Source organism: Pleurodeles waltl, chromosome 1_2 (assembly GCF_031143425.1).
Source record: "Pleurodeles waltl isolate 20211129_DDA chromosome 1_2, aPleWal1.hap1.20221129, whole genome shotgun sequence".
In the NCBI taxonomy this organism is placed as follows: Eukaryota; Metazoa; Chordata; class Amphibia; order Caudata; family Salamandridae; genus Pleurodeles; species Pleurodeles waltl.
The window spans coordinates 888,588,366-888,603,207 of record NC_090437.1 but is presented as its reverse complement, the minus strand read 5'-3'; positions in this window follow the sequence as shown (position 1 = coordinate 888,603,207).

The following is a 14,842-nucleotide window of genomic DNA, read 5'->3' as shown; positions in this document are numbered from 1 at the left end:
AGCAGAAATGGCACCATCATCATGGGCTACGTCAGACAAATATATTAACTGATAAAGTGCCAGCGAAGAAAAAAGGATTACTCTGGAGAAACCACAGGATCCTAATTTTCCCTCATCTGTAATAGGATTCAGCCACTGAGGCATGATCTTTGGATACAAAAGAAAGTGATCAATATGCTAGGCCGACACTGTTGCTCTGACACATGGGAACACATTGAGAGCAATGGCAGAATGATCTGTGCAGTTTATCCACTTGAACGTTGCCTGCAAACCGGTTAAATCCAGAACACTTGCAACGAGTACTTCAGTTCCTTGGGTTCTCCCATTTTGGTTGACATTTTGGTGATTGTTTTGTCTGTATGATCCAGAGTTCCTGCAGGTATATATATATATATATTTTTTTTTTTACTGAAAAAAACAATAGGTTACAAGGACGCTATCATTAGGTAATAGAATAAAAAAAAAAACGTATCCATTCACTAAAAAAAAAGAAATGTGATATGGATGTTAAAGTTAGATTCAGATTTTACATGCACAAAACCATGCACAATTCAACTGTTATATTTCAAGTAAGTATAACTTGTGCCCTAACGTAACTATAACTTGCGCTCTCGCCATACACTGATAATTACCCCAGATATTACATCACTCACGACATATTCTATGACATCATTGATCATATCACTGTAACATTTGCAGTAAAATTATTGATGAGAAAACTGCATGTCTAGGGCACAAGTTATAGTTACCTTAGGGCACGAGTTAGAGTTATAGAGGAGAATCAGCCATGTTGGTGGTCCCTCTGCCACCACATCCCCAGGAGCCCGGAAAGGACCAGATGGGCTGAGTTAACTTCCTATGACAATAATCCAGGCCCTGTGAGTAGCCGCTGAACTTCTTGTGTCATTGATGGAACTGTGGGGTCAGGAAGAGCAAGCCCAAAGAGCAGGCCATAACACAGCCTTTGTCATCAAACAGCCCAGAGCCCTCAAATCTCTTGTAGATATATAGGGGTTTGCTCAGTTGTAATCCCCTTGAGTCTGGGCAATATACCAAATAATAGGAATAATTACTCTCAAGGGATCAATTATCTAACATCTTTTAAATTAATAAGACAAATTATTATTGTACTGCTTTATATTATTTCTTTTTTTATTATTCTTCAATTTCTTATATCAAACTCTGGGGGATATCCACCAATCACCACTGTAATTCCATTGTATTTGACATCTAAATTTACACCTAACCTATACATGCTTCAAAATACTTTTAATATTGTATGTACATTATCCTTATGTCTCAGTTTCATGACGGCCATTATCCACAGTTAATATGCATAATCCAGGTCCGTCTGTTCAGGTAGTCCATTATCTAAACACAAATCATAACAGTCCACTGTAATTATTTATGCTGTGGAAAAACCGATGGTCTTTGTCACCATGCATCAATCTCATATATTCTAAAGGACTCCTGATACAAGATTGTCGATGCATTCCGGCCTCTTCACTTCTGGCCTCTCCAGTACAAGTAAGGAACATGTATCGCCTTAGCGGTCCGCTATGTGATGGGACAATGTTTGAGGAGATTCCGGACCTGATCTTAATCCCCGACCTTGATGGAGGTCTTGCGACACAAGATCCTGATTGACATGTTCCAACAGACGATTAACATCCTTACTCCATAGAAAGTGAACAGATAAGAGGCCAGAAGTTATGATTGGTGGATACCCCACAGTCTAATATAAGAAACTGAAGAATAACCAGTATAATAATAATTTATGTATTATTGGTTTGAAAGATGACAGAACCATCAAAAGGCATATTCATGCAGGATCCCTGCACATTCATGGGAAAATCTGTGTAACGACATCAAGGCGTGATGACGAATCACACCATTGCCCATAGCATGACCTGCACAAAAATGTTTCCAGCCCAGCGTGGTAAGTGAATTTGGCAGTGTCCTATATGTCGTAGAAGGTATTTTGAAATGCTTCAGAGAGAGCAGGCAAGCTATCACTCACCATATCCAGAGAGTGTAAATTTATCTGCCTAATAGGCACAACATATTCATAAAGCGTAATGCCAGACTGGTGAAGGAGAACACCTTCTTGATAAGTGCACCAATACCAATCGATCAGGCAGATCAGTAGGTAATTATGTTGGAAGATTCTACAGCATTACCTCAGCACCTTATTTGGCTCCCACTCAGATACTATACAGGATCTTCAGAATGTTCCACGACCAGTATGATGATGATGAGTAGACAGACAATTTGTTGCTCCCTCACTATACTGATGATGCACTTTATTTATAATCCAAAACACTAGTGGTCTTGATCACACACCACAGACAGAATTCCACTCTCAGTTGGGGCCCCTTGCCAAGAACAGTTCCTCCTCTGCTGTAGTAGTATGTAGGGCATCAGAGGTGTTGGAACAACATTTACTGACAGTGGAAACAAAGGCTAATCTGTTTACAAAAGTTTTGCAACCAGGCCATTCAATTTACAAGTCTTTTCCACCTTGACCGATATTGAATGCGGTGTGGTCGAAGTTGTGCTCGCTGCTCCTAGTAAGCTATCCATCACTATTTGCCATAGACCTGTTCTGGAAGTCCCATTTTTCTTCATTCAGCACCCCACACCAAAAACTCTTCTTTTGCAGAGTTCAGCCAGCAGAGTAAATCCCAAATGCTTCCCTTTTAAGTGCTAACTGCATAATAGAGAGAGGACTACCATCTAGACTTACTGTAGTTGCTCTGAGATTTGTCCTTGGACTTAGTTTTAGAGTTACCTGGAGATTTGTCCTTGGATGTTGTCTTAGTTTTACCTAGAGACAGAGGACTTGGAGTCGGCATGGGCCTGCAACTTGAAGCATGATCAGCATTCTTTCTTGTGCTCGGATATGTACAGCTTTGCCTCCCACTTTCTGATGGCCTTTGGATGTATCATAAGCATAACTTTGAATCATGCTTGGTTCTGAGACACCAAAGACATATGTCATAAGGGTCTAAGACTGACATGCGCTTCCTGCAAGTGCTGCATGGTTTGAAGACTCTCCTTGCAATATAACTATCTGTATAACATATGAAAATAGGGGCATTGACAGGACGTGCCTAACGCTAGCTCCACTCAGCAAAATCCTTCAACATCCTAGGAATAAAAAAGTTGAACAAAGAAAACTAAAACTGCATTCCGCTGCTGAAGGGGAGCTGCACAATAGTATTATATACTGTTTCTAGACTGCTCTGGCCCCTTTGGAGGTACTGCAGCTTGAAGTGACTGAGAGCAGCCTAGACAAGCATGGCAGCATGTAACGTGTGGCCTCACTCTGTGGGCAGGGATTACTGCAGAATGTGGAGATTGCTGGCCAGAGTCCTACCTGGCTGTGGTGGCTGGCCAACAACATCGAGGAGATACAGCCTCATCATGCTGTGGGGTAAGGTGATCTTGAAAAATCTAACCGGTGTTGTCTGGTCCTGAGGGTGACTAGCCTGAGGGAACAGCTGTCACCTTTCCCTTCCTGCGGGGGCTTAACCTTATGTTAGTTGGTCACTCTGGAGCTGGCTCGGGGAGGTGCTTGTTGGAGCGATCCTCGTTCCCTTTCAGCACCGGCACTGTGGCCCAGAGTGGTGCAGGTATCCCAGACTGCTTGCCTGCACAGCCCCATGGGTTCTAAGCCTGGGAGAAGCAGCTAGCTCTTTCTGCTCTCAACTGGGCTCTGTGTCGGCCCTGCATTTTCTTGAAATATATTGCAGCAGCTGGGGCCAGGTCTTCCAGTACAGGGTTAATTGTCCCTGTGAGACATGGGTGAGGGGCCTGTCTGTCAATGTGGCAGCCATTTGTGGAGTGGGGCTCAGCTGTCTGTCTCTGTAATAGTGCCCCATTCATGCACACTTCTATGTGGTGAATGTGTCTTCCATTGGCCGAAGATGAGGGCCACAGGAGTGGAATCGGGGGCCTGTATGGGTGCATGCTGAGGATGAACTATTGCCCCACTAAAGAATAGCTATTTTTTGTGCCTGTTACCTCGAATAAAGAGTTACTAGTCCTGAGGGGAGACAAAACTCAAGACATTCATCACTGGCTGACACCCAATGTGAAATACCAGTGCTTGTGCTACTAAGCCTGAGATAGTGAGGGCGTGGCTTGGAGTTCGCCAAGATGGCGGCACATTAAAGAGGCTGACGTACCTCGATAGTGATTACCCCAACATCAAACAATAATCCGGGTGCTTCCTGACACGGATCCCACCCCTGCAGGGTGGGGGAGAGTGCAGAGCAAAAAAGGGAACACAGAGCGGCCCCCTAGTGGCACTCCAAAGGACAGAGGCGGAGTGAAGACTGAGTGGCGCAGTCCCCGAGCTAACGGCTAAACAAAGCATGGGATGGGCTCTGGAGACAGGAGCCGGGCCCGAATCGAGAGAAGACCTGGCTGGAAACGGTGGTGTGCTGTATGTGCAGCCTGAAACAGGAGCTGGAGGCGCCTGGGTCGGGTGTGTGAGACAGGCAGCTGGCCGGCAGAAGAGCAGGTGAGCACGGGATCCGCCCGACCTCACAAGGAGAAGCGGCGGTGATTGGCCTCACCTGGTGACGGGCTCTATTATGGCAGCAGTGACAGCCAGAGAGAGGTGTGAGCGATCAGGGCATGAGCGGAGGTGAGGCCGAGAGGCCTGTGTGATCGACGAGGAGGTGGGGGAGCGGCTGAAGTGAGGAAAGGGGACGGCTGGGCAGAGAGGGAGAGAGCAAGGGATGGCTCCATGAGTGTGATCCGGGCCTGGGACTACAGTCGAGAGTAAACAGGGTCCCCCCCTTCCAAAGGAGTGAAGCACTGGTTTGACAATATACAGGGGGCCAGAACTCTTGAGTGTGCCTACGGGGGAACCAGAAGACGCAGAGAGAAGAAGCACGTCCAGCACGATCTAGAGCACTCCCTCCCGCTGCAAACATCGCTGCAAGGTGGGTTCCTCTGGATGAGGAGATCGGGAGGGAGGAGCGTCGACTGGTGGAGATTAAATCTACAAGGACTGACTCCAGAGAAATTCTGCGGGGTGAATAGATAAACGGCGAGACCGCACAAGTAGTCAACTGCTGACAGCAGTAAGTGCAGGAGTAGTGATGAAACCAAAGGGGGGGGGGGGGGGGCGATTCAGTCGAACAAAATGGACAAGTATGCTATGCCCAAGGTGCCCAGAGGTCAGATGGCGGGGGACAATGGATGACGTAGGGGGGAACTGAACCATTGTTGGGGGGCTATAATGATGGCAATTCAAGATCTGAAAACCTCTTTGGAACCTAAACTGGATGCTGTCACAGTAGATGTGTCCCTGCTGTGCGCTGACTTTCAGAAGATGTCGGAGAAGGTCACCTCAGTGGAAACCCATATTAACCTGCTACAGTCAACGCCAAAGAAGTTAGAGGTACAGGTACAATGTCTTACCCGCCCACAGGAGATAATGGCTGTGCGACTTGAAGACCAAGAGGATCGAGCACAGAGGAATAATCTCCGAGTAGTTGGGGTCCATGAGGGAGCAGAGGGGCCAAGCGTAGACCTTTTTCTGTAAGAACTCATAACTAACACCCTCCACCCAAAGCGTTTATCAAAGTTCTTTTCCATCAAGCGGGAGCACAGGGAGCCAGGGCCACAGCCGAAACCGGGTGCCCCGCCGAGAACTATCATTGCAAGAGTGTTCTACTGTAGAGACAACAATGATATCCTCCAAGCGGCCCGTTCATACGGTGACACTAAATATGAGAATGCAACAATCTGTTTTTTCCCAGATTTTACGCTCCAGGTGCAACAGAAACATCGGAGCTTTGATGAAGTGAAAAAGATCTTATACTCCAAAGACATAAAATACATGATGATCTTCTCTGCCCGATTGCGGGTAGTGTTGGAAGATGGGTCCTGGTTCTTCAATACACCGGCTGAGGCCTGGAAGTGGATGGAGGGTTGGTGTACTCCCGGGAGAAGAGTTTCAAAGGGACCCAAAAAGAGCAGAGGGGGAGTTTCCAAAGACACCAGAACATTGGAGCAGCATCTGAAGGTGGGGCTGGCCCTTGAGGGAGCACAAGCCAGCCTGGAGACGCTCAGCTAAGGGCGGCCTAGTTGACTGATGAGACTGCAAGGCAGATACAACCCTTGACTAAATGGTGAAAGGGCCTAACACCGCAAACGTGCTGAAAACATGGGTTTGTAAGGGGGCGCTGTTGTTGATGGCTGGGGACATAGTGAAGGCTCCTTAGCACTACTTCAATTTAGACTGATGACTAATTATAACGGATGTGCACTATTTTGTATAAAAAGTACTGGGATAAGGTGTTTGTGAAAGTGTCAGCTTGATTGGCGATGCCAGTCAATCCTAATCCAGTTAGATGTTTCAGAGGGGCAACAGGCACTCTGGGAGTTGGGATGGTGGGCTATATTGTGCCTACCGTGCAGGGTAGCAGGGAGGGGAGTGGCAAGGGAGGGAGGGTTGTTTATGGGAGTGGAGAAGTTGCTTAGAAGCTCACGATGCATGTACTTGAGAGTACTGGAAGTCATGGATCAGCACAGGAGATGGGTGCAGATGGGCATGACAGGGCGGCGGCCACACACTAGATTGATGGTAACTAAGCAACTATGTCCAGACACAGCGCAGAACTAAAGATAATGACCTGGAATGTAAACGGCCTGGGTAATAAGATTAAGCGCTCAAAACATTTGCAGGCACTCGCGTGACTTTGTTCTTCTTCAGGAGACCCACCTAAAAGGTAACAGGTACAGGGCACTTGACAGGATGGTATACTCCCTATGGGCACATTGTGGCTTCATTGCCAGTTTAGGAGGGGTGGGGATCATGGTAAGGTCGATGGTCCCCTATATCCCAGGAGAGACCTGGACGGACCCGTTGGGGAGATTTGTAGCACAGACAGGCACATTTGGAGAACGGATGATAAATCTGTGCACTGTATATTTACCCCCCCCAAACTGCATGCGGAAACCTTTAAGGAGCTGGCTGAGGTGTTGCTGGCATTCCCTATGGGAACACTGGTGATGGGTGGGGACATGAATGATACTGTCGCCTAGGCTCTCATTATCCTAATGAGACTACTGGATTTTTTGGACGGCAAGATCGTTCACAGTGTGGGGGACTAAGTCTAACCCACGGCGAAGGACCCTTGTCACCCCAAATCCGGGTTGAGCTCCGGCTAACTAGCAGTGCCTTATCTCTCCCAAAGGGAAGAGACAGCAGCTGAGCACATGACATCTTAGTGCTTCCCAGGGAAGTCGTGGTCACTCAGGTCCCAACCAGTTCCCTCATACACAGTGTGGTCTCATATACAAATGACAAAGGCAGTTTAAGTTTTAAAGATTGGTTTAATAAAACGACTGCATTTTAGATAACAAGGCATGAGTCGCAATAACCAGAATCATACAACACAATAGGATTGAAATAGTAACGTGGAGAGTGAAACATAAGAATAACGCTATCATAGTGCAACTAGATTACGTTCTCTCTTCTAAGTTCTATTTTGAGCATAGCATGTTAAGCTCTAAGCCTGCCTTTCAGGTTCCCCCGGGAGGACATCGACCCCTCATACCTGAGCAAAGGCCTGTGATCGGGATCAGCATCTGCAACAGGGCAGTCAGCGTCTAGTTGTGGGTTCCTGGTCGGAATCCCGCTCTTACGTGTACAGGACTAGGAAGTGTTTTTATAACTAACAAGCCGGTGTTCTAAGAAACGTCCCTACGTAAGAATGTGTACTTTCTATGAACCCTAAAGATTCAACTTCTCCCACGTCTATCGGCAATGTACCAGACTGTATCCTTGACTGAAGCACAGAGCGAGCAAGAATGTATTGTTTGAGAACTTCAGTGCTGAAGTGTGATAGAAGAAAATAAAACAAGACCGTGAAACTGGTTATTGTAAAATAACAGTGCGAGGCTAAATAAAATGCATCTCGGGCTAAGTGCTAATACTTTAAGCAAACGCGCAGAAAGCTACATTAAAAATAGCTACACTACAATACAATGGACCCGCAATGGGACAGGCTGTCTGGCTGCAGTGGAGGGTCTGACAGGGGCCCGCTAAGATGGTTTGCAGACGCAGTGGGAATGGTTGACACGTGGCAGGAGCACCATCCAATGGACAAACAATACACGTATTTCTCACATGCGCATTACAGTTATTCCCGGCTTGACTACATCTTCACCCAGTCTACACAGGTGACGCAGTTCTATGCAGCAGACCATCTCCCACTGGGCATATCAGACTACTTCCCAGTGGTAGTTAGGCTGACAGGCACTGGGACAGGGTCAACTCTACCACAAGGGATAGATGCCTGGCACTTTAAGGCTAGGACTTTCCAGGACAAGATGTGGGAACGGGCTGCGCAATACTTCCAAGAGAATGTAGGGACGGTAGACACAGAGAGCGTCCTATAGGAAGCATTCAAGGCGGTCCTCTGAGGCCATGCACAGGCATTTATTGGGGGCATAAAAAAGGAGAGAAACCTGCAATGTGACACACTGGAAAAAGAAATTGCAGAGTTAGAGGTGGACGTTTCTGGGGGGTGGAGGGGGGAAAACCTAGTTTGGAGCAGAGCCACCGACTTCAAATGAGGCAGCAAGAGCTGCGAGATTTGACTGAAAATAAAGCCAGGGCGCATGCACGGCCGATGCAGCACCGCCTTTATGATGTGATGTTGGAGGCAAGGCAAATAAACTCATAGCCTGGCTAGAGTGGAGAGACAGAGAGAGAAGCTGGGTGATGAAGTTGAGAGATCAAGAGGGGAACAGGTATGTAACAGGGAGGCCATGACTGAGCCTTTCGCCGCATGCAAAGAGCGTCTATATATATATCCCAGTCCTCATACACAGAGGAGGATTGCGTGGACTTGTTAAAAGACGTCCCCTTCAGGGTACTCTCCAGGGGAGACAGAGAGGAACAAGAGCTGGATTTGACGATACAGGAGGTCAGAGACAAAATTAGGGCCCTTCAGAGTGGGAAGGCGACAGGCCCAAATAGCTTACCCATAGGACTCTATAAATGTATGACAAAGAAAGTTGCAGAACATATGAGGGAAATGTTTAGGGAGAGTAGGAGGGAGGGGACTCTCCCGGAGGAGCAAAGCATGGCACAATAGTGGTGATATTGAAACCGGGTAAGAATCCGGAGTCCTGCACCTCATACTGACCCATCTCTCTCTAAAATGTAGAGGCCAAAGTGCTTGCAAAGGTTCTGGCCAACAGACTTAGAAATCTCATTACGCACCTGGTCCACCCGGACCAAACTGGTTTCATGCCACATAGAGACACAAGGCTTAATCTGACGAGGCTGTATGGAGTCCTACATATGAAGGAAACAACGGACCATGAAGACGCGGTCCTGATGTCCCTAGATGCCTGCAGGGCGTTTGACAGTATTAAATGGTCATACCTCTTTGCTGTCATGGCCAGGATGGCCAGGATGGGGTTTGGAACCTCCCTCTGTGCAGGTATTAGGCTCCTATATCAGGCCCTAATGGCGACGGTGCGGGTCAATGGAACACTCTCTTGCCCCTTTACATTGCGGAGGGGTACGAGGCAGGGGCGCCTTCTCTCCCTAACTCAGGATATGAAATTAACTGGGAAAAATCTCTTGTTCTTCCATTAACGGGGACTCCCCCTCCACTTCCAGCGAGTAGTAAAACCCTGGTCGTACACGAGGGCTTCAAGTATTTAGGCATCTACATTACTAGAGTAGTCGATTCTTTCTTGTGGGAGAACCTACACCGTCAGTTGGAGTGGACAGATGAGGATCATTGGCAGAGACTCCCAATATCTCTGATGGGCTAGGCCGTCCTCCTCAAGATGATGGCCCTCCTGCGCCTACATGTCCCACAACACACACCTTACCGGGTGCCGTCGGAGATGTTCAGACAGGTTAGTAGGGAGCTCGGTCAGCTCCTGTGGGACGGAGGGTGCACCCGTATATCTTTGCCTAAGCTCCAGTGCGGAGTGTATGAAGGGGGACTGACAATGCCAGACATGCGCCTCTATTTTTGGGCAGCTCACTGAAGTATAGTAAACAAATGGGTCTTCGCAGAGCAAGATAACCTAGCATATCGGGTGGACAGAAATATCGTAGTTTGACTCTTGCTCTAGGCAAGACTGCTGGTTTAAGGATGACAGTACTTATGCTAGTAGGCGGCTATGCCAGTCCTACAACAAATCGGAACTGTTGTCCCAATCATCCCGACTCACAAGCAGCACCTCACTAAAAACCCAAGCAGTAAAAGGTGATTTGTGGTAACCTATACACATGGACTCAAGAGTGTGACATCTCAGGGAGTGTCGTGGTTAAACGGAGATGACCCCTCCCTTTCTCACATGAACAACATGTCTCAGTCAAACACAGGCAATAAAGAAGATGCAGTAAGGTTTCAATAGGTTTTATTTCAACAGAACTGCAATCTGCGATAAGTTGCATGGGCTGCAATGATTAGGATAATGAACACTGCAAGAAACAGAATGGTAAATACAAGAGTCATTTATACAAAGGCCCCCACCATCTTGCAATGACATGAAATGACATGAGATATGAAATATGTCTTAATACCCTAATGTCATGTACCTAATCTCTAACTTAAAAGAGAGCTAGGTGTGATAACCTAATCTGCCAATGCCATGTCCATCAGAAGAGCCCCCAAACCCTTGTTACCTTGGAATGAGGTCTCTAGCTCACACTCGTAGGAAGGGGCGGATGCCACAACACACTCAGGCAGTAGTTTGAGTCTGGAGGGAGGCTAGCAAGCTTCTCGGCTGGGGGAAAAAAAACGGACCCACTGCACTCCTCTCTGGAATTGTATTGAACTGCCCGAGGTGGGGAAGTTACAGGGATTTAAGCAAAGAAGACTAATTGGAATTGAGTATCTGGGGGACATATGGAGAGTGCGGATGATGGTGTCTTTTACAGATCTGGTGGGGGAGTATGAACTGACTAGCTCGGAACAGTTCCAATATATGTAACTGAAACATGCCCTGAGATGTCATGTCCTGGAGGGGGAGCAGCTCCTAGAGTCAACGCCATTGGAGGACAGACTCCTACTGGACCCAAAAGCTATCTCTCTAATAAATGCAAAATTACTTAAGAACTCACACAATATTATACAGAACCTCTGATCAATGTGGGAGGGTAACATAGGACTGATAGAAGACGATGACTGGACGGAGGCCATTCAGAGTCCCAGGGAGATTGCCATTAGGGCTCGATTCCAGTTAATACAGTTAAGAATCCTACACAGGGCGTATTACTCAAGAACACTATTCCACAATTTGGGGTGGAGTGCAAATGTCAGGTGCTGTGGTATGACTAGGTCTTTTTTCCATATTATATGGGAGCGTCTACGGCTACAGGAGTTCTGGAGGGAGATTACACAAATTATGTCCAAGTTGACAGGTCTACAAATCCCATTAGCACCCAGATGGGTCCTGCTGCGTATCTCAGGGGAAGAAACTTGGCCTAAACACACTAAAATTTGGCTAAATGTGGCGGCGGGAGTGGTGAAATGGAACATAGTGCATTTGTGGGGGGTGGTCGAGGCACCTAGGGTTCTTGAATGGAAGAGAGATCTGGATTGGTGCCAAAGGGCAGAGAAGGTGGTATATCAGAGTCGGGCCTGTCCCAGAAAGTATGAGAAAGTATGGTCGCGATGGTCGTCATTTAGAGACTCTGAAGATTAAGAAGAAGAGGGCTGGCGAGGTCCCAAGGGAGTGGGAGAGAGGTAGGTGGGGTCAGCAAGCTGCCATGATTCTGTTCAAACTGTCTTATACAATTCTGTAGTTTCTTACTGTGCTATGTGTTATAAAATAAGTATTATGGTTTTAATAAGCAAATTCTGCAGAATCCGCTACAGGCATTGTACGTTGAGCTTTGTTTCAATAAAAAGAGCCTTTAAAAAAAAAGCCTGAGATAGTGGGTTTTTCAGCTATTGGGTAAGGATAGGGCTCTGAGGTCTTCCCAGCAGACCAAGAAGGACCACTCCACTGGTGGGTTATGGAAACCCTGCTGACAGTCTCTGACACTACCAGAGTCCAGAGTTTAAGTGCTCTTGAATAGTCAAGAATCATGCTTGAGAATAAAATCAATACTGTGTTGGTAGAGGTAAAACAACTGTAAGCTTTCTATTGGAGCTGACACATTATCTGAATAATAAATTGGAGGATGCCGAAGGGAGATCCCATAGGAACAACCTCAGACTTATTGGGTTCCCAGAACGAGTGGAGGGTAACACACCAGAATGTTTCACAGAGCAATGGATCAAGATATCCTTGTGCCCAGAGGGGTTATCCAATTTTCTTTTGCTGTAGAACGGACTCAGAAAGCATTGGTAATTATGCCACTCCCAGGCACCCTGCTACGTTTCTCAGTATGTATTTTAAACTACAAAGAAAGGGATGTAATCTTGCAACACACTAGCAAAGCAGAAGATCATCATTGAGTCGCAACTCCCCAGACTGAACATGTGTGCAAAAACTCAGCAAATCTTTTGACACAGTAAAGTAGAAGCTCAGAACAATGGGAGTGAACATATGTTACTGTTCCCTACCAAACAATGTGGAATATAAAAAGGGAGTTTGCAGTTTTTTGTTTTTTTTTACAGATCCAGCTAATGTGTGAAAGTGGTTCGGGTTGGGAGAAAGAACACAATGAAAGATAGGCTCTAATAACCAAATGGGACACTAATGCCAGAGAAAATTGACTTATAGACCAGTACGTGAGATACAAGAGCAGCTGGTAGAGTTCTTTAGACAACCAAGGATTACAGTGAGGATGATGGTACTTTGAGAGCTGAGAGGGCAGACCACAATAACAAGACTATGGGGGTTATTCTAACTTTGGAGGAGTGTTAATCCGTCCCAAAAGTGACGGTAAAGTGACGGATATACCATATTACGAGTTCCATAGGATATAATGGACTCGTAATACGGCTGGTGGTAAATCCGTCACTTTTCCGTCACTTTTGGGACGGATTAACACCTCCTCCAAAGTTAGAATAACCCCCTATGCCATCAAACAGACATGAAACAGACCTTGCCAGTGGGGTAAGTGTTGTACTGGGTGATATGCCGTTGGTACTTAGAAACAGCCAGGTGGCCCCTGAAGTTGTCTCTGATCAACTGACGTCTGCATTTTCACTGATTTATTGTTATGTTATTTTATTGTATGTTTGATATGAAAGAATTGGAATTGTGGTCTCTCAGATTGTTGTCTCCCAGCTCTGTATGGATTTCTGCTCAGCAGCAGTTGTATAGTTATTTTCCTCTCTTCTTTTTCAGGAAAGACTTTATATTTGCGTAAGTAATAAATTGAGGCTTGATGGATGTTAAGACTTATGAATCTGAAGAACCTCCTCCCCCTAGACAGTGGAGAGCATATCTCACTTTTAAAAAAATAATGTCTTTATCAATGTTTTAGTTATACAATATACAACCATAACCTTAAGACATCGAGGCTGCAAAAGAGCCGACAGCAAAGTGTTCAAACAGATATGTATCATGATCATCAATCTACTATTACTAAACACGAACCTTAAAAGCCCAAGTCACCCGACCATTCCCCCTCCAATTCAACCCCATCTGATCCTGAAGCAGTGCAAGAATACCAATCTTCAACTGCCTTAGGAAGTAGTGTCCATATCTGACTCAGAATCTTTCCCCCCCTAAGAAGCTATCCACCAACTCCCCCTATGTTTGCAGGCCATCCTCAACTTTTTCATCCCTTCTAGTCACTTTGATTTGTTTTTCCACTGCCTTCACCCATTCGAACACATCTCTGTGCCACTGGGGTAGCTGGGGGATACAAGTACTCATGCAGCCCATCGCCACTCTCCTTCTTGCAAGGACCAACCCCAATCTATTAAACGGATGGTGCATCTTTAACCGTGTGCTCTGGGAATTTTCCCCAGTATGCCCTGTATGGGCTCAGGCTCCAAAAAGGTGCTTGTGGCTGCCACTAATGTAGTGAAGACTTACAACCAGCACTAGTGTGATGTGGGGAAATGCCAGGCTAAGTGCAGAAAGGTAGCTACAGGCGCCTGATATCTGGGGCAGGTAGCAACTCTCATCAGGATATATCTTTTGCAGAATTACTGTAGTCATGTACGTTCTATGAAGGAAATTGAACTGGATCAATTAAATCAAGCCTTTCTGGAGACCTCTCTGATCTGTGCATATGTAGTATTCAATAACCTTTCAGTCAACAAGTCCCCAAGATCCTTTTTCCACTCTCCCCTTGCCCTTATAGGGTTGAACTGAGACATCCTGCCTTATTTTCCTGTACAGTGAGTGATAGTGTGCCCAGTTGTTTCCTGTTGTAGGATAGCTTTCATGGAATGTGTCAGGACATAAGTGGTTGGAAACTCTGTCCAGATTTCCATTCCCATTTTTCTTAATTTTACTAATGGTGGAACTGCCTGGGTCCCACCCCGAATGCCTCCTGAGCTTCTTCAAAAGTAATAAATGAGCCTCCTGGAATGAATCTCCCCCCAACGTATTACAACGTCCATCGCACCATCATTTCATAGCCATCAGCTCGGTTACTTGGTGGAGCAGTGGCAGGACCCATATGTTAAGCTCTAACATTTGTTACACAATGCGTTCCCACACCACCTCATCTGTACAACTATGTATTGAAATTCCCCAGGTACACAGCTTCCTTTTATAAGTAGAGCCAGGAGGAAGGCATCTCCATATGTGCCTTTAAGTAGTCTCTTTTCCTCGGCCACCCAACAGGCCACGTGTTGCATATGTGCAGCATAGTGATAGATCCGGGAGAACTAATGCTCCTTATTCCAAAGGTTTTATTTTTTTATTTTTTAAG